The following is a 21,930-nucleotide window of genomic DNA, read 5'->3' as shown; positions in this document are numbered from 1 at the left end:
GCTTTTGTTTTCAAGCTTATGTCACTACAGGCATGATGTAGCTTGAGAGACTGGTAAATATGATGTATAACTCAAAAGAAAGAGCCCTGCTGTGTTTTTGTGTGAAACTCAGTGAGGCTGTAAGGTTAGTTCATCGGTGGGTATGCTAATTTTAGCAAGTGGGAGGGGCAGTAGAATGTGACAGAATGTTGGATCATAAATGTTGCCTGGCAACCCTGCTTGCATTCTGTATCCTGGTATCATGGGCCAAGGACGAGAGAGCAGCTTCGAGAAAGTGTTATCATGGGACATTACAGTCTCCCAAGATAACTATCTCCTAAAACTTTTCATGACAGCATTTGATTTGCCTAAACAAGTCATAGTGAAATCTCTGGAATTTTGCCTACAGCTTTTACTGGTTACCAAATTCAAGATTACCTAATTATCGGCGAACATAGTCTGTGGAGAAGAGGCCAAAGCTTCTGTTTATGGATGCTCTCTCTCCTAAGAAGTAAAACTATGGAACAAAAGTTAATGGGATTCACAATTATTCATCAAAACGTGAGTTTTCCATTGTTACTTCCTTCAGGAATGTGGTAATTGATGGGAGATGTCATTCTGTATATGTTTCTCATACTTGTTAATAAATAAAGCACTGTTGGCCAATAGGAAAGGAAGATAGGAGGGACTAGGATACAGGGAGCAAGAGGAAGTAGTAAGGAGGAGTCAGGATGGAGAGCCTGGAGAGAACAGAACCGCCATTCCTCCGCTCTCGGTAAGACCACGTGGAAATACATAGAAATGGGTTAATAATTAAGACAGAGCTATCCGATAAGAAACAAATAACCAGGCCAACAGCATTGTATCAAATACAGAGTCTCTGTGTGTTAATTGGGGCTGGAGCGGCGGCAGGACAAGACCAGGCGGCTGGTGGAAAAACCGTACACCTTACAGGTAATCCATTTGTTAGTGTAGACTTAGGGATTATTGGATTGCAGTTCATCTCTTTGGAGGCTGCCACCCAACATTAAATATGTGATATCTTCTAAAACCCCTGCATACACAATGACATTTCAGCCTATAAACATTTTACTACTCAACTCTGCGATTAAATAAGGGATGAACCTGGGAGTTTCACACAATCATGTGGGAGTCAAGTGAGAGTCAATTGTGTCGAGTATGGCAGACCATTTCATCCTCTGATTATGTTGTTATTTGATTATTAAAATAGGACATTAGATAATCCATGATCAGTGGATTGTGGTTCCACGATGTGGGAGTCAATTATTATAGACCATCTAAGTATCAATTATGTAGTTAAAATATTTAAATTAATCACGACAACATCATTCACGAGTCTGGTTTGGAGCCACCTTAGGGATGTGGATGATGTTACATGAACTCCTTATTTGATTATTTAATAGAATAAAACAATGATTATATCATCCATGACACCTGGAATTTGGTTCCACAGATCATCTAATTACATAATCAAAGTATTTAAATTGACAATTCGTGTTAATACCCAAGATAATGTAAATATTTGTATAGTTATATAAACCAAAAATCCTCCATTCCATGAAGGGACCTGTAAAGCTCCTTCTTGTGGCATTAATGTGTAATATCTTCACATTTATGATTCATTGTTTCAATTAATGATGATGACATCCTTCAAGACTGTAGTCTGGCCATGCTTCCCTGCCAGTTAAATGCCACATCACCTCTTTATTGTGACAGTTAGCTATTACTGACTTATTCTTTAAATTATTTAAACGACAGACAATGCCGTTCCATCACCGATTAAGAATAGGGTGCAAATATCTGTCTAGGGCGAGGTTAGGAAAGTTGTAGACATGGGCAGAGCCTTTTCTGAATGATCTATGCATTTCACACAGTACTAGGGATGCTGGATGATAGAGTCCAGAAAATTGCATGGGGGGCATCAAGAGAGAGAAAATGGTGTCGAGTTTGGCAGACCATTTCTTCCTTTGATTATGTTATAATTTAGTTATTAAAATAGGACTTTAGATAATTCATGATCAGTGGATTATGGTTCCTGGACGTCGGAGTCCAGTATTTTAGACCATCTACATATTAATTATGTAAGTAAATTGGCAAGAAAGAATGATTATCTGATTATTGACTTATGGAAATTTAAAAATCCGTGACGACAGCATAAATTATCATGCCTGGCATGCCTGCCCAGGAATTGATGATACAAACTTTCAACGAATTACATATTTAAAGATGTAATTATTACATTCTTTCATTATATAAAGTGCGAACCCTGAAGTTTGGTGCCACCGTGTGTCATGAAATTGAGAAGGACATTTTAAATATCTGATTATTTCATTTCTAAATTTTTCTTTTTCTAATCCAGGAGGAGGGGAATCTGGATCCACCTTGTTGGAGTTAATTTTCTCCTGTGATTTCATTATGTATTTATTTATTTAAACCAATGGTGATATCAGTTTGTTATCTCTTTCTGGGGGGGAATTATGACAAATTATCTCATTATTCATTTGTTTATTTTTTTTTGTTCAAATCTATGATTAAAAACTCAATGATCTCTTCACTTTTGAGCAATCTCATAAGAGTCATGTATACAACACCTTCCACTTGTTTAACTTTTATTCATTTAATTATGAAAATCTGTCATTATTTATTCAGTGACCACTGGAGTTTTGAGCCTCCTTATGGGAGTCAATCATGCCAGACCATCACAACATCGAATAGTACACTTACTTATTTAACTGTAAAATTAGGAAATTAAATAATAACTCATCATTTAATTAACACATTTAAAATAAAGTTGATGTTGTGGACCATAAGTCCCTTTTGGAGTCAGATTATTGGAGTTGATGATGTAACATCATCTCATAACTTGATAATATAGCTATTGAAATAGATCACTACATCAGCCATAGGTTCACAAGTTTGGTGCCATCTTGTCAGAGTTAATATAGAGCACCAACTAATTAATTATGAATTTAAGTTTTCAAATAAATCATTATTCCAGGAAGAGAACGGTCTGACTTCTGCATGTGGGATTTAAGTATACACCACCATGTCATTCATCAATTATTTTTCATTACATATAACTTATTTAAATCGATGAAGATGTTGTCCTTCGTGACTGCAGTCTGGCCATTCCTCCCTGGGAGTTAATCGTGTGGGATTACTTAATTATGTAAGTATTACTTCCTTGGCAATCACTGGAATCTGGTACCATCTTATGAAATTTAAATATGCAGGACCATACAATTATTTCCTTATTTGATTACGTAAATAATGATTTTTGTCATCCATTATGGTTTTGGCTGCTGTACGATTGACACAGCAGGAGATTGGTCCCAGAAGCAGTGCCAAGAATGATGGACACTGGGTTATCCAGTGATTACTGATTATGTAATAATAGATTTTTAACAATCGAATGATTAAACAATCTAAAAAAAAAAAAACTGCGTTATTTCTGCATCATCAGTTTCTGAGAGGTTGCGACAGAACTGACCCATGAAGGACACAGTCAACACCGAATTTACAAATTGTATAATTTATAATCTCAGGATCAGAGAATCTTATCTAATGAACTCTGTCAGGCAGATAACATGACGCACCACCAACTCAAAATAACTCTACATAACCATATTAGAAAGTGGGATACAGGACTCAATAGAGAATTATCAATTGAGAAATCAAAAGTGACTGAAAGAAACATAAGACAGTGCTCAAAATCCTTAGCCATCAGCCAAATGCAAATCAAGACAACTCTAATAAACCTTGAGATCAAGCTCCTCCAATGGAAAGAGTGTGAGGAGAATTTGTTTTCTTTTCAGTAAATAGAAAAGGATTATGGTAGAGGCAATTGATGGTATTGTTTCCACTCTGGAAATGAGAAAATTAAAGCATAGAGAAAAGGGTCAAGTACTCATCAGTGTACCTGAATGGTTTAATGATGCTTTCGTTTTCATGCTTAAATCACTATAGGCATGTCATAGCTTCATAGACTGGTAAATAAGTATAACTCAAATAAAGAGCCTTGCTTTGTTTGGGAGAAAATCAGTGAGGCTGTAAGGTTAGTCCATCGGTGGGTATGCTAATTTTAGCATGTTGGAGGTGAACTAGAATGTGACAGAATGTTGGATCATAAATGTTGCCTGGCAACCCTGCTTGCATTCTGTATCTTGGTATCATGGGCCAAGGACCAGAGGGCAGCTTCGATGAAGTGTTATCATGGGACATTACAATCTCCCAAGACAACTGTCTCTTAAAACTTTTAAAGAGAGCATGTGATCCGCCTCACCAAGTCACAATTGAATCTCTGGAAGTTTGCCTACAGTTTTTCCTGGTTACCCAATTCAAGACTACCTAATGTCAGAGAACATAGTCTGTGGAGAAACAGTTCAAAGACTTCTGTTTAAGAATGGTCTCTCTCCTAAGAAGTAAAACTATGGATTCAAAGATAATAAGACTCACAATTATTCATCAAGGTGAGTTTTCCATTGTTAACTTCCTTCCAGAAGGCGGTAATCCGTTTGTTAGCGTAGACTGAGGGATAAGTGGATTGCTGTCCATCTCTTTTGAGGCAGCCATACAACACTAAATATGTGATATCTTCTAAAACCCTGCATACACTATGACATGTCCGCATTTACACATTTTACTATTAAACTCTGCGATTACATAAGTGATGAACTGGGGACTTTCACACAATCTTGTGGGAGTCAAGTGAGAGAAAATTGTGTTGAGTATGGCAGAACATTTCATCCTCCGATTATGTTATAATTTAGTTATTAAAATAGGAAGTTAGATAATCCATGATCAGTGGATTATGGTTCCAGGATGTGGAAGTCTAGTATTTTAGACCATCTACATATTTACATATAAGTAAAATATTTAAATTAATCATGACAGCAATGTTCACGACTCTGGTTTGGAGTCACCTTAAGGAAGTGGATGATGTTACGTCAACTCAATATTGGATTATTTAGTTAGGTAAAACAATGATTATATCATCCATGACACCTGGAATTTGGTGCCACAGATCATCTAATTATATAATTAAATTATTTCAATTGGCAGCTCTTGTTTAGACCCAAGATAATAGAAAGAGTTGTATAATTAGGTAAACCTATAATCCTATATTCCTTGAAGAGTCTTGTAAATCTCCCTCTTGCGGAGTTAATATGAAATATGCAATTTTATGATTAATTGTTTCAATTGATGATGATGACATCCTTCCTGACTGGAGTCTGGACATTCTGCCCTGACAGTTAAATGCTACATCAACTCTTTGTTGTGACAGGTAGCTATTACGAACATATTTAATTATTTAAATTACTTAAACGATGGACAATGACATCATCGATTCCGATTAGGGTGCAAATATCTCTCAGGGATGAGGTTCGGAATGTTGTAGACATGGGCACAGAATTTTCTGCATAAGCTATGCATCACCCAGAGTACTAGGGATGCTGGATATCTGAGTCCAGAAGATTCCATGGTGCCCTCCGAAAGGACAAGGACTTCACCGAGGCAGGCATGGTGGTCTGGGTGCCACCTTGGTTGTGATCTAGGATGAGAAGAAATAGTGGCACAAGGAGGTCTGCTCCATCACCTAGGCCTCGCAAATATAATGACGACTCAGAACACGGAAGAAGTGCTCTCTCTCAGATTTGCTGGTGATCCACCTGCTGCAGCGATCTTTTGAGCTGATATGAACATTTTACCTACTAATGCTATGCCCGGTATGGTCCCATCATGTTTGGGTGATGTCATGACACTCCACCATGTCAGTGCAGTTATGATGAGGCTGCAGTGGTGGGTGGGATCACAGCAGCAGAGGCTGTGCAAGCAGTGATGGAGGTTTCTTCACATGCAGAGCCAAATGTGAGAGAGCAGCTCTTCACATTCTATGATGTCATCGCCAGCAATGGTGCCTTGGTCACTACTGTGATGCTGCCTATGCCTCTGATATTGTAGCTTGTCCTTCTCATACTAGAGGGTCGTGAAGGCTTGGATGTGGAGGAAGAGCTGCAAGACTACCGCTGATACTGACAAACTCCACACTTGGCTTGGTCAAATCCTGACATATCCTCTAGGTGGGACTCTGACCTCTTCCAGACTCGATCTCCCATTTGGGGAACATGCTCTTCCACAGGAGAGAGAGAGAGAGAATATTTGTATCTGTCTCATCTCTTTCATGTCTAGGAGCTCATAGTTCCACACATATCACACAGAATAGACCCACAGAGGGCTCTATGTAACCTTACATCACCAAATGTCCTCAGGTAGTTTTGAAGGCAGGCAGGATTGGAAGAGATTAGACAAGGTTGTCTCCAAGAAGCCGGGATTATGGTCTTCATCTAGCAGTCATCTTAGACAATATCAACAATTAAAAGGTGGTCCTCTATAGTCTTTCCTTTTTCATAGGAGACCTGCTGTTTGTTGTTTATTGAGAAGCATTTCCCTGCTGAATATGGTATATCATCTGGGTCCAGACAGGCCTAGCTTCTCTTCATGCCATGGATGTGAGTATATATAGATGTCAGTGTGGGAGACACAGATAGTGGAGGAGGTTGATGTGAAGGTGGACAGATACAAGGCAGGAGGGAACTGTGTTATTCTTGAAAGGAAAATAAACAAGTTTATATGGAAAAATAAAACACCAAGTGTAGCCAAAATGACTGTACTATAAAGGAACTTCATGAGGCATCACGTTAGTGGATTTCAATACCATAGAGCTATACTCATGAAAACAGGTTGGTATTGGCACAAAAATAGGCAGGTAGACTAATGGAATCAAATCAAAATTCTTGATGTTAAACCACACACCTATAAACACCTGATTTATGCCAAAACAACCTAATTATACATTGGGAGGAGGACATGATGGAACAGGATTTTTGTGTCAAATGGTAGAATAGATGAGAGATGCCACACCAGGCCCAGTGGAGACCGTGTAGCAATTGTTCATAGAAATCTCAGTGGCTACCTGTCCAGAGGTTTGCACCACATGTGGTTACACCTACTGGGGAAAAGTGGTCCATGTCCCTGCAGGTGCTTGCTTGACTGGTTGTTTGGAAGAGGTACTAGTTATATTTTGTGCTAAGACAGCTATAATGCTTTTGGTCATGGGTGTTTTGGCCTGTAGCTCCACTGTTAAGACAGAGAAGCCCAGTAAACACTTATAGTTTCAGGAACTGAAAGAGATACAGACCAGCAATCAAGAGTTGGATGTTGCCCCCGCTTACAAATCCCACAGCACTGGCTGTGACTCCAGATGTTAGCCCAAGGCCAAATAAACAATTACGGTTAAAACTATAGGAATCTGCCCACAATGTGACCCTGCCTGTAATTAGCTCACCTGCAGCAAAGCTGCTGTGGGATTTACTACAAAACTCTAACTTGAGATCTTAGTTCCCCTAAATCAATAACACTACAAGAGATCTCATCAATGATGTTGAAAGTTTACTAATCAGAGGTAATGACTACTCCCAAAATCCATGAATCAAATCTCTGATATGCTGACCACAATCAGACCAAAATAAACACGGGTTCCCGACTACATACTTTCTTAGATGTATTTACAATCTCATGTTTCAAAGTAATTGCTGATGTCTTTATAGTATATCTGTAAATCTGAATTTGATTGCATTGGTCTACCTGTCTATTTTTATGCCAATACCAGGCACTTTTCATAACTATAGCTGTGTAATAGATCCTAAAGTCAGGGATGGAGATGCCTCTTGAAGTTCTTTTATTGTATAGGGTTGTTTTGGCCATCCTAAGTCTTTTGTTTTTCCATATAAAGTTGATTATTATCCTTTCAAGGTCACGGAAGAATTGTGATGGGATTTTAATGATGATTGCATTGAATCTGTATATTGCTTTTGGCAAGGTTGACATTTTTACTATGTTTATGCTACCTATCCAAGAACATGGGTAATCTTTCCATTTTCTGGTAAATTCTTTAACTTCTTTCTTTACAGCCACAAAGTTCTGATTATATAGGTCTTTCACTTGTTTGGTAAGCATTACTCCAAGACACTTTATATTTCATGTGGCTATTGTAAAGGGTGAATTTCTGTGATGTCTTTCTCAGCCTCTTTGTCTTCTGAATTAAGTGGGGCTACTGATTTTTTTTTTTTTTTATTTATGTTGTATTCTGCTAGTTTGCTGAAGGTGTTTCTCAGCTGTAGGAGTTCCCTGGTAGTGTTTATTTGGTTGCTTATGTTAACTATAATATCACCTGCAAAAAGGAGACATTTTGACTTCTGCCTTTCCAATTTGGATCTCCTTTTGATGTCTTATAGCCTTAACTAGAACTTGAAGTATGATATTTGAGACATATGGAGAGGTCAGCCTTTCTTCTTTATGATTTTAGATTAATTGCCTTAAGCTTCAGTCCATTCAGATGGACGTTGGCTGTTGGTATGTTGTATATTGCTCTTTTATGATGTTTAGGTATGTTACTATTATCCCTGATCTCTCTAAGACCTTTATCATGAAAGAATGTTAAATTTTGTCGAAGGCTATTTCAGTATCTAGGGGATGATCATATGGTTTTTCTTTTTCAGTTTTTTTATATGGAGGATCACATTGATAGATTTTCGTATGTTAAACAATCCCTGCAACCCAGGGATGAAGCCTACTTGGTCATGTTGGATGATATCTCTGATGTATTCTTCAATTTGGTTTGACACTATTTTATTGTGTATTTTTGTGTTGATGTTCATCAGGGATATTGGTCTGTAGTTTTCTTTCTTAGTTCTATCTCTGTGAGGCTTGTGTACCAAGGTTATTGTGGCCTCATAAAAAGAGGTTGGCAATGAAATTTCTGGTTCAATTGTGCGGAACAACTTGAGGAGTATTGGTATTAGTCCTTCCTTGAATGACTGGTAGAACTCTGCACTGAAGCCATCTGGCCCTGGGCTTTTTTTTTTTGGTTGGAAGGCTTTCGATGAATGCTTCTATTTCATGCAGGTTGTAGGTCTATTGAAGTTGTTTGTCTGTTCTTGATTTAATTTTTGTAGTGCTGACTATCCAGAAATTTCTCCATGTCCTTTGAACTTTCAATTTTTGTGGAAAACAGTTTTTCAAAGTATGACCTAAAAATTGTCTGGATTTCCTCTGTGTCCGTTGTTATGTTCTCCTTTTTTTATTTCTGATTTTGTTAATTTGCATGTTCTCTCTCAGCTTTTTCATTAGTTTGGATAAAGTTTTGCTATCTTGTTGATTTTCTCAAAAAACAAACTCTTTGTTGAATTGATTTTTTTTTTTGGATTATCTTCATGGTTTCTATTTTGTTGATTTCAGCCCTCAAGTTGATTATTCCTTTATGTCTACTCCTCCGGGTGAGTTTGCTACTTTTTGTTCTAAGGCTTTCAGTTGTGCTGTTAATTCTCTAATATGAATATCCTCTGTGTTCTTCATATGAGCACTTAATGCAATGAAGTTCCCTCGTAACACTGCTTCCAAGGTGTCCCTTATGATCGCGTGTGTTGTGTCCTCATTCTCCTTGAATATTAGAACGTCCTTAATTTCTTTATTTATTTCTTCTTTTACTCAGGTCTGGTGCAATTTCACATTGTTCAGTTTCCATGAGTTTACAGGTTTTCTCTGATTTGTGTTGTTTGTGAATTCCAATTTTAAAGCATGATGGTCTGACAAGGCACAGGAGACTATTGCTATTCTCCTATATCTGGTCTATATCTGGTCGATTTTAGAAAAGGTTCCATGTGGAGCAAAGAAGAAGGTATATTCTTTTGTCTTTGGAGGGAATGTTCTATAGATGTCTGTTAACCCCTGTTGAGATATAACTTCTGTTAATTCTTTTGTTTCTTTGTTGAGTTTCTGATTTGTGGTCCTGTCTACTGTTGAGAGTGGTGTGTTGAAGTCTCCTCATATAAGTTTGTGTGGTTTTATATGAACTTTGAGTTTTAGTAGCGTTTCTTTTACTAATGTGGGTGCCTTTGTATTTGGGGCATAGATGTTCAGAACTGAGACTTTGTGTTGATGGATTTCTCCTGCGATGAATATGAAATGACTATCTTCATGTCTTTTGAGTAATTTTGATTTGAAGTCTAGCTTGTTAGATATTAGGATAGCCACACCTGCTTGCTTCTTGGTTCCATTTGATTGGAAGATCTTTTCCCAACCCTTTACCCTGAGGTAATGTCTATCTTTGAAGCTTAGATGTGTTTCTTGTATGCAGCAGAAGGATGGATTCTGTCTTCGTATCCATTGTGTTAGCCTGTGTCTTTTTATAGGTGAGTTAAGACCATTAATGTTGAGGGTAAGGACCATTGATTGTTGATGCTTGTTTGATTTAGGTTTGTTGTTGGCAATGGTATTGTGAATATATTTATTCTGCTTTACCCCTGGATTCTGGTGTAGATTATCTGTTGCTACATTTTTGTGGGTGTAGTTACCTTCCTTGGGTTGGAGTTTTCCTTCCAGTACTTTCTGTTGGACTGGATTTGTAGCTACATATTGGAAAAATCCGTTTTTGTCATTAAATATCTTGTTTTCTCCATCTATAGCGATTGAGAGTTTTGCTGGGTATAGTTGCCAGGGCTGTCATCCACGGTCTCTTAATGCTTTTAGAATATCTATCCAGGACCTTCTGGCCTTGAGGGTTTCCATGGAGAAATCAGGTGTAATTTTGATAGGTCTGCTTATGTTACCTGTCCTTTTTCCTTCACTGCTCTTAATATTCTTTCTTTATTCTGTATGCTAGGTGTTTTGATTATTATATGTCGTGGGATTCCCCCCCCCCACTTTGGTGCAGCCTATTTGGTGTTCGATATGCTTCTTGTACATTCATGGTCATGTCCTACTTCAGATTGGTAAAGTTTTCCTTGATGATTTTGTTGAATATGTTTTCACCACCTTTAAGCTGGGCTTCCTCACCTTTGTCTATGCATATTATTCTTAGGTTTGGCCTTTTCATGGTGTTCCAAATTTCCTGGATGTTTTAAGGATGTGTGGGATTTATGATTTTCTTTGGTCGATTAATGTATTTTAGTTTATCTTCTGCACCTGAGAATCTCTCTTCTATCTCTTGAATTCTGTTGGTTTTGCTTGTATCTGTAGTTCCCGATTTTTTGCCCAGTTTTTCTATTTCCATCATTCCTTCGTTTTGTGTTGCCTTTATTTTCTCTATTTCAGTTTTCAAGTCTTGAACTGTTTCCTTCACCTGCTTTTTTTTTTTTTTTTTTTTTTTTTTTTTTTCCTGGCTTTCTGTACTTTCTTTACTTTAAGACATTTGTTCATTTCTTCCCCTTGTTTGTTTGTTTTTTTCTTCCATTTCTTCTCAGGAAGTTTTGTAAAAGATGATGAATTGGAAAAGATTAGACAAGGTTGTCTACAGGAGCCTGAGACACTGGTCTTCAACTAGCAGTCATTTTAGAAGATATCAAGAGTGGGAATGTGGGCCTCAGTATTCTGTGTTCATAGGAGACTGGCTCTCCATTGTGTACTGAAAAGTATTTCCCTACAGAATATGGTATATCATCTGGATTCAGACAGGCAGGCCTAGCTGCCCTGGATGCCATTGATGGGAGTTTTATATGGAGTCAGGAAGGAGACACAGATACTGGAGAAGGTAGATATGAAGGTGGACAGGTACAAGTCAAGAGGGACCTGTGTGTGCAGTTTCAGCTGTTTTGGTGTGGGATGATGTTTTTTACATGCAAGTTGATGTGTTGCCCCATTGTGTCTATGGACACCTGCTTCTTTTACATGTGTCCAGTGCCCTGGAGAGAAAGGATGAAGGCACCTTGAGGGCATCTTTCAGGCGACCTAGAATTTTGTGAGAAGTCCCTGTGCTTGACAAGGGAGGATTTACGCTCTAGGCATCCTGTTTTGTCAACTGATAATTGTGTATTTTCCCTAGGTGTCTAGTATGCCTTTTTCCAGATCACTTGAATGTCTTCTGACTATGCTAGAACGCAGGTAGATGGATGTATACATAAGACGCAAAAAGTTACATGTATGAGAGGGTCTTGAGGACTTTGGAGAAAGGAAATAGAAGTTTCCTAAGTAGTGTCTTCTGAAGGCTGTGTAGTATAATGCTGTGGACAGGAAATAGATTGTAACATAACTGAAAGTATCTAGCAACTGTTTCCGGCTGATGTCTAGGAGATGTTGAGGTTGGGGACCCTTAGCCAGGGGGCAGGTGAGATTGAATATGTATTGTTATAATTTGTCCTTGTGTCCATATCTATGGATCTCTGCATCCTGATACCTGGGCCAAGGTAATGGATGTCCCTTGGTGGTTCCTGATGCAGATGATGTGTAGCAGCATTCCACCTGAACAATGGTTGAGGGGTACCATGGTAATGAAGACCAAAAGTTCTAGTGTCCATTCTGCTTTCTCATGTGTACATCACAAAACGGGATCCCTCATGATTGCACACATCTGCCTGCACTTTGGTTTATGTCCATTACAGATGAGCCTTCTGTCAGATGTGTAGCCAGTGCTGAGCTTAGAACCCCATTGAGGTGGGCTATCCTCACACCTGTGTCACCAGCAAACCTTCCTATTTGCCCTTTACTCTTGGATACCTCATCCCTGCTTTACTTCCAGCACTGTGTCAGCCTGGGAGTCCATTTCTTGGCTGTCAGGCTTAATTGAAAGTTTGGTTTTGCCCCATTTGCAATGATCTAGTGGACCAAATACCAGCCTGGCAGCTGAAGGAACTATGGATTGCCATGGTTAAGCAGAGAGCTTAAGGATTTTAGATGTTTGTGGGAAGGAGCCTTCAGAATAACTTTGTTGGGCAGCTAGGGGCATCTCTCAGGCCCCAGAACGCATGTCCATGAGCTTTGTTAAGCTCCTTCCTTATGCTACAGCCTGGCATGAGGTTTCTTTAAGATAAAGTAACTGTGGTATGCAGGCATGCCAGTAAGCATACCTCTGTTCTCTCTTGGGGTCTTCAGAGTTATTGCAGGGTCCAAAACCAAGTTGTTTCACGGTATTGGAGTAGATGACCCTGTGTGTTCTTTTACCTGAGCATCGTGTCCCTCCACACTCCTTAGTATTCATCCATTGCAGCAGTCCAAGTGTTCCAGTTCTGCACAGGCTGGTTGTTTGGTGGCTATTTTGGAGTATGATGCAAAATAATTTTGTTAGTTTGTATGTTTGTTGTTATTTTTTATTTATTTTTTTTAGGGCTCAGGGAGTGTACACCACTCCCGTGGAAGCTGCCATTGTGGGTGCACTACTGCCATCAACAGAATGTGTTTGCAAAACATGCCAGCATGTCCTGGTATTTCTATTTTGTGGCTGCAGGCTGCCTAGGGAGGAGCTCTCAGTGCGGGAACCCCATGACCTATGCATGTTTTTTGCATTATCCTTGGCACAGGACAGTATTTGGAGGAAGCAGGTTCCAGGTTCCCAAGTTTGGGCACAATGGGCTTAATCTGCTGTGCTCATGAAACTCAGTCTCCTAGGCCCACATTGCCCATGTCAGGCAGGATCAGGGCAAAAAATCTACAAGGATACTGCATCCTGGCCTATATCTTGCCAGATATGTGTAATTGCCCTTCCCACTGCCAGCAGTTTGTGCACAGTACAATCTGTCCCCCATCTTTTTTCCTAAACAACCACAGAATTACCCACACCTAACTTTTGGAAAGCACACACAGTTCCCAATATCTCTGTTCTATATTCAGGGTCTCAAGGCCAGATTTTCTATTTTGACAGATTTCTTCCATCCATGATTCCTTGACTGACAACCTTTCTCTTCATTTTCCAACTCTTCTGTCTCAATTTCTTTTAGTTTCTTTTGGACATGCTTTTCTTCTAGATTTTGGGTACAGGTATATTTCAGTGACTGAGATCCATTTAAAAAAGTTTCTGATCCAGAGAAAAACCCCAAAAATTTTCAAGTGGTCTGGGAGGCACCATCCTTATGATCATAAGCAATCTGGCATGGAATTCAAGGCCATGAACATGAGTAGAAGCACATAGTTTAGCATATGGACTGAAGATTCTCAAAAAGGTGAAAGGCAGACCTGTAGGTATCATCCAGACCAGGCCAGGACTCCTTGTCCCTACCTCCACAACAGGTTTCCTCTTTAGTGCAGAGTACCCATGCAGGTGGCTTGTCCTGATTTTTCCTAACTCACTCACCTTGCCACACACCTGAGTTTATTCTCTGTTTGTTCCCTGGACAGACAGTCCTAGGAGAGGCGATGAGCATTTTCAAAGCAAGAATAGTGTGTCTTGTATTGGTGGTCTGGTAAGGGTTTAAAGGGACTGACAACTGGGCATTTATAGGAATCTTTCCAGAACATCATGCTTCAGTTCCAGATAAGGTGGTCACAATGACTTCTCTGAATGTTCCTCTCTCTCTCTCTCTCTCTCTCTCTCTCTCTCTCTCTCTCTCTGTGTGTGTGTGTGTGTGTGTGTGTGCACGCGCGTGCGTGTGTGTGCCTTGCCTATTGTTGTGTTTTGTTGGCTGAGTACATTTTTGGAAATGTTATAAAAGGTGGCAGTGTCCTAATTAGTAGTGGCCAGTCTGGCAGAGAGCACCTCAAACATCTCCCCTGAACACCATGTTAGAATAACCTTCGTAGCCTCAGAACAGATGCCTCCAGGAGGCTGGTGGAAATGCAGAGTTCAAGAGATCGGACATGTTTGACTCCAGGAGTCCGGGAGGGTGTCTTCTTCTTGGAGCCATCTTGGAGGATCTCATCAGTGCATTAAATTTATCTATTCTTAAAAGAAATACCCAGGATTGGTTGAGGGTGCACATCCAAAAACCTCTCCAAATACCTGGAAGTGTCTGGTTCTGCTCTGAGCACACTGTACACACCTATTCATGAAGGACTACTCTTAGGCCTCAATTGCCTGATCTTCAAACTCCATAGATGTCCCTGTGATGAAGAAGAAACCTCCAAGGAAGCTAGCAACCAGACTTACAGACATTGAACTCTGGGACAAAATATAGACACCAAGAGAGAGTAGGATAAAGAGAGAAACCCCACATGCCTCTACTGGAAGAATCGATGGGAATACAACAATACAAGAAAACATGCACCAGTACAAAGACAAGCATGACACCACCAGAATCTAGGGAAGGTACACCTGACCAAACAAGTGAACAAGACAACAGTACTCTCTGGAGCAAATTATGTGATATCACCTAATTAATTGTCTAAGAATTTAGACATTAAATATGCTATTACTTCATCAATTATCACTTCAGTTTGGTGTCAACTTGTGGGTATTAACTAGGCAGGGCTATCAATTATTGACCTATTTAATATTTAAGTGCAATGACATCATCGAATATGGGTAGAGCCAGGAGGTTAGGGTTTGGCTATTGCAGTTTTTTACAGCAGATGCCCGGGAATATGAAGTGCACAGAGTTCCATGGTCACTGGGATATAGAGTACAGAAGATGACATGATGTCCATTGAGAAAAGGGCCAACAATTCAACTGAGCTGAGTGTGGCAGTCTCAGTTGTCTTTAGCTGCTCCTCCTCCACATTCCCACCTTCGCTGTGCTCTACTATGAGGAGAAAAAATGGCAGCATTAGAGGCCCCTCACCATCACAGAAGCATTGCCAGGGATGACATCACAGTGTGCAACTACCTTCTTGGTTGGCTCAGCAGGTGAAGTAGTAGCTGCTGCTGCCAGGAGACCAGGTTCTCAAGCTGCCTTGGCAGTACTTCAGAAACCCGGTGCCACAAGATGTCATTAGCCAAACAGAGTTCATTATGCAAGGTCATCTGATCATCTCATTATTAAATTATTGAATATTTAAAATCGCTGATGATGTTCTTCATTAGTCATGTCACACAATGAATTGATGGTGTGAAACTGTCCAATTAATTAATCATTTTATTATTTACACTGCAGTTTGGAGCCACCTTTTGGGGGTTCAAGGTTGCCAGACCAGCTCACTATCTGATTATTTAATTATTCAAATCTATCTTCTATTCGAGGCTCCACATCATTGATGTATATTGTGAGGTGTCATCATATTATTTGTTTACTTATTATGTTATTCAATCTATGATTACATAATTACTGATCACTGGATTGTGACCCAATCGTGTGGGAGTCAAGTATGCGATACCATCAAATTATTTAATCTCTTAATTATAAAATCTCTCATTTCATTATCTGTGATTACCGGAGTTTGGAGCCAGAGCACTTTTAGAGAGAGCATATGCAGGGAAAATTATTTGAAAGAACTTTTGAGGAGAAATCTTAAAGAGAGCTTTAGAGAAAGAACATTTGAGAAGAATATTTCCTGAAGAATATAAGGCCATGAGAGGACCATGTATGTGACCTGGTTTATCTCTTTCTTTCCCTTAGATGAGACATTTTTATCAGTCGACTAGCATGCCTGTTGTAAGCCTGAACCCATTACAAATACCTTCAAAAATATTTCCATGGATGAGTGTCTTAGGTAAATCCAAGTCCATCACGTCTCATTTGGGACTCTGTGTCATTTAAGATTTTTATGTTTAAAAATATTGATACATTTTTATATGTGTGGATATCTGTATAGGCATGTGTACTTTAATAAATGTCTCTGCAGATTCCCAGGATATTGAGGTACATCCCAATAAATGCTAAAGCGCTATAGCAATCAATATATATTATTATTTCTCCAAGTATGTTTTACTCTTTTGTACCTGGGCATTTTGGTTATTAAATCTTTATTTTCCATCCAAAGACTTAGTTATGCATATTCCTATTTTGTTACCACTCTGCCTGCTTTTAATCCTTAGGCGTTTTGCTAAAATTTTTATGTACCTAATGAACAGAAGGATTTTTTCACATCTCTTCTGTTCTTCCTCTCTTGTCCCTATTTTTTCTTTCCCTATATTACTTCTGGTCTTTTTGGATTCCTGAAGTAAAATAAAGTTATTTATTAATACAAGTTGGATGAATTCAAGTAGTTTCTTATGCATATTAAGCTTGAAGATTTCCTACTTGCAGAATATGGTAGAAGAACGTGTTTCCTCATAGTGAGCAGAGTAAAAGCAGAGACTTCCAAGGAGGCTATAAATAGAATGATGTTTATAAAATGAAAACAGGAAGAATTTCATATGGCCATATTTTAGTGTCTTCTTTGCCACCCTTGCAAACAAGCATACATCCTAAAATTCACAGCTCAATTCTCAATTTTATGGCATTTACTTCCAATAATTACTTCAAATAATCTTGAAGATGTTTCAGTGACAAAGAATATAAAAACATCAATATAACCTTATTTATCCAAAGACAAACTCACATTGAAAAATACTATGTGATTATCACAAAATAAATGATATAATAGGGACTATATAGTCTTGGCTTCAGAAATCCCATAGAACTGTGAGGGAGCATGAACTCTCTATTTGTTTGCTACAGAGGAAAGTCAGCCTCAAAACCAGGACGAGATATCACAGAGCAATTCATGACTGTTTCAGAGGTAAGACTCCACATTGACTTTTGCCCCATGCAAGTATTAAAAAGAATAAAATAGGTGTACGTGGAAACCACATCATTTTCCAACACCCAAAATTATCCCAGGTTAAAACACAGGAGAGACATCTCTGATTGTCACCAAGTTTTCTATTCTTTCATTAGAGTTCATGATATCAGTGATTGAAAACCATGTTGAATTTGGTTGATCAGTAAATTAAGAGTCATAGCTCGACCTTGGAGAGGAGTCAGAACAGTTTAAAATGTTTGGAGAACAGTCGTTAGCAACAGTGGCAATCCCAGGATTATTGTTGGCACAGAGGGCTCTTCTTGAGAAACAAAAAGCATTTACCCTGTGAATGGAAAAATCACGAGGGATTATGAGAAAACTAACTGTTTCAGTAACCTTGGTCACAAAATATATCTGAGCACTAGTGTTATGAGCATTGTTCATAGTGTGAGGTGTGTGTGTGTGTGTGTGTGTGTGTATGCCTGTGCTTGTGAACATGAGTGTGTTTTTGTACATACGTGCCGTCCAGCGTGATTCTCGCCATTTGCAGCCGTGTTCTGTGTTCCAAGTTTCCATGTCCACAGCTTCTCTTCCGTGTGTTGAGCACATGCGTGATGTCAGTCTCGGCCGAGGCTAAAAGTGAAGACAGACAGTGAGCTCCATCATACTTGTGTAGGACACACGACACACACATACCCAGACACACAGTCATGAGTCATCACACATACTTGACAAGGAACAGACACACACAAGATCATACAAACGTGCCATCATGTGTCTACATAGGACAAAACACATATGTGACCACACACACATTAACACACACATATATGTGAACACCTGTGACCACAGACACATATGTTCACACATAACCCACACACACCTGACCATATGGAATAGGCAGTCACCCATACATGGACAAACAAATGTACACACACGTGTTCACACATGACCACATATGTTCAGCCTCCCCAGCCCCTGGAAACCAGATGTGGGCGTTTTCTCCACCAGATCCACCAAAGCCGCCACCATAGCCGGAAGTGACTGTGTGGGGGGAGGAGGAGCAGGGAGGCGCTGGCTTTTGTCCTCAGAGACAGAACCACCACCCTGCCCGGGCCCGCAGTGCACGCCGGGAGTCGTAGTACCGGTAGCCCTCAGCGGCCACAGCGGGGAGGAAGCAGCAGCCATTGCCCTAAAGGCGAAGGGAGATGGAGCCCGCCTGTGACTTCACAGAGAAAGGGACCGCCCGGCACCGGCCCACAGTGCACGCTGGGAGTCGTAGTAGCCGTCAGCGGCCACGGCGGGGAGGAAGCAGCCTCTATTGCCCTAGACCCGGAGCAGGAGGGCGCCGGCCTGTGACGTCACAGAGACAGCGACCTCCCGGCACGGGCCCGCAGTGCACGCTGGGAGTCGTACTCCCGGGCAGCGGTCGTGGCGGAGAAAGAGCCTCCATTGCTGCAGACACGGAGGGAGAAGGCGCCGCCCTGTGCCATCACACACAGAAGGACCGCCAGGCCCGGCCCTGTAGTGCACGCAGAGAGTCAAAGTCCCCGGCAGCGGCCTTGGGAACAGAGGCTTCACGCAGAGAAGCAGCCATTTATGTGGGACACTGAAGGTCGCCGGCGCCCCAGTGACGACACAGACAGCGACTAGTGTAGGCGTAGCAAAGGACGCTGGGAATCATAGTCCCCTTCCACCCTGAGACAGGCGGGGCTCCGAGACTGCGGGGAAAATTACACAGCATGGGAAGGGGAGGGGATGTTGCCGGCCAGTGACGTCACAGAGAGCAAGGTCCAGCGCGCAGCCTCCTGGGAAATGTAGTCCCGGAGAGCAGCAGTGAATACAGAGGCGCCATTTCTGTCATTCTTTTTGTGAGGGGGCGTGGCTTCCGTCCTCACGTGACCTCATCCTTTCCCCCAGGAGACTCCGCCCACACACCCCATAGGCTCCGCCCCGCCCCTGATGGCGCTGCCCTTGCACCTGTCTTTTGGGGCCTGTGGCTTCCTGTGTATTTACCACCTGGGCGTGGCTGCAGGGCTGTATGCACACGGGGCGGGGCTGCTGCGTGATGTCAGGGGCTATGCAGGGGCGTCGGGCGGGGCCCTGGTGGCAGCAGTGCTGCTGACTGCCCCTGAGCAGCTGGAGGTGAGTGTGGGTGGGGCACATGTGACATATTACATGTGACATGTTACATGTCAGGGTCACGTGTGTGGTTCCCACCCTTCCCACAGGCCTGCACACGCTTCGCACACAGCCTGGCAGAGGATGCCAGGCAGCAACCACTCGGTGCGGCCACACCCAGCTTCCACCTCCTGGAGCGGCTGAGGTGCATGGGGGGGTGAGGGGGCGGGGCAGGGCACATGTCACATGGTACATGTTACATGTCTTGGGTCACGCATGTGGGTCGCATGTCAGGGGTCACGGGTCACATGTGTCCCCCCTCCCCCGCACCATCAGGGCCGGCCTGGACCAGATCCTCCCAGCCCATGCTCACGTCCTGGCGCAGGGCCGGCTCTATGTGTCCTTGACTGCGGTGAACACATTCCAGAACCGCCTGGTGTCCCAGTTCCCGACCCATGAGGACCTCGTGCAGGTGAGGGGGCGTGGCCGCAAGTGTAAGAATGTGTCATGTTCCGTGTTTCCTACATGTATGTTTCATCTGTGATTGCACATGCGTCTCGCATGTTTGCACATACGTGTATTGTTTTTGCTCATGTGTGTCCCACGTTTCCCCTCATGTGCAGGTCCTTCTCGCCAGCTGCTTTGTCCCCATCTACTCAGGGCTGAAGCCCGTGGAGTTCCAGGGTCAGGTGGGCGGGGCGGTAAGGGGCGGAGTGGGTGGATGTGGTAACACATGTCTGTGACAGGTGACCCCGAACACGCATGTATATTGTTGCGATTACTCACATGTCCCCCGGCCCCCCATATCCCCAGGACTGGGCAGATGGCGCCCTCTCGTGCAGCCTCCCCCTGCCCCCTGGAGGTCGCACCCTCACTGTGTCCCCTTTCTGTGGACGCCATGACATCTCGCCCTGCGACCCTGGCCGAGGACTTGGCTCGTGCGTGCACGTGACTGGACAGGATGTGGAGGTGAGCCGTGTGGGGCTTCAATGGCCATGCCTGTCACAGCAATGGCCACAGCATGCTCGCACTAACCTCACTTCCGGCCCAGCCCACACACACTTCCGGCTCCACCCACACTCATTTCCGGCCCCGCCTAGATCTCCACTGCCAATGTCGCCCGCCTGGCCCGAGCGCTCCTCCCGCCATCCCGTGCAAGCCTGGAGTCACTGCACCATGATGGCTTCTGCGACGCCGTGAGCTTCCTGCGCCGCGAGGGCCGCTTCTGGTGAACAGGAGTGTGTGCACACATGTATGTAGCTGAATAAATGAAGTCCCCGTGATTTATATGATTGTCGTTTGTTTTACAGGCATGTTGTGCCTGTGGCTTCTGTGATCCTAATGCGCCAGCTCCACAGCACTTATGTATGTCGCGTGTACACATGACATCCCGGCCAGTGCCGCCTCCATTACATGCAGTTCACATATAGAGTCATGGTGTTTCCATGTGAGCTCGTGCAGTGCACATTGGAACCTGTGTACATGGCATGTGAGCGCGTATAGTTGACATGTGAGCCTCTGAGTTTGTGCAGTTGACTTATGAGGTCATGTTTTTGCCTTGTATGTCCATGTAGTTAACATGTGAGCCTGTGTAGTTAACATGTGAACCCATGTAGTTAACATGTGAGCCTGTGTATTTGACATGTGATCCCTTGTAGTAAACACGTGAGCCCAGGTAGTTAAAATATGAACCTGTGTTCTTGACATGTGAGCCTGTGTAGTGAACATATGAGCCCATGTAGTTAACATGTGAGCCCATGTGCACAGCATAGTATTCATGTACTTACCATACATGGCCATGTACTTACATTATAGCTTCATGTACATACTGTGAGATCCCATGTAGCTAGCATGTGTAACTGGGTAGTTTGCATTGGTGTAACACGCGAAGTCATGTGGGTAACATCTGAGCTGCTGTAGCAAACATAGGAGCCCTCCGAGTTTACATACGAGTTCATGTAATTAACATGAGGACATGCAATAAACACATGAATTCACATGGATAACATGTTTATATTTGCTTTACCAGGGTGTGGTTGGGGTTGGGGGGGGAAATAAACACGTGGTCGATACATTGGCGGGTGGGTTATATATGTGGGTTACATATTTTCACTTGCTCCACCTATGTTACATGTATGATATGCATGTTTATTTTTAGTTGTTTGTTTTTATTTTCTGTTCCTTGACGTGGGCCAGATCATGAGTGTGAGGGGGGACACGGGGGAGGGCAGGGCATGCGGGGAGAAAACATGAAGGAGGGAAAAGTAAAACAAAAAAAAAAATGGAAAGGACCCACGAAACAATAACGGTGGAGACGAACAACAACAACAATAATAATAGTGGGGAAAGAACGGGCTTAAATACTGACTCACAGCACAGTAGAAA

At 41.9% G+C, this 21,930-nt stretch overlaps 1 pseudogene; it reads left to right on the top strand.

Annotated features, from left to right (window-relative positions):
• The first annotated feature begins 19,386 nt into the window (after nucleotides 1–19,386).
• LOC127217782 (patatin-like phospholipase domain-containing protein 4) lies at nucleotides 19,387–20,802 on the top strand (annotated as a pseudogene).
• Nucleotides 20,803–21,930: the final 1,128 nt, after the last annotated feature.

The sequence above is a fragment of the Phodopus roborovskii genome, unplaced genomic scaffold, assembly GCF_943737965.1.
Source record: "Phodopus roborovskii unplaced genomic scaffold, PHOROB, whole genome shotgun sequence".
Lineage (NCBI taxonomy): Eukaryota > Metazoa > Chordata > Mammalia > Rodentia > Cricetidae > Phodopus > Phodopus roborovskii.
This window is presented reverse-complemented; position numbering and strand designations above follow the sequence as displayed.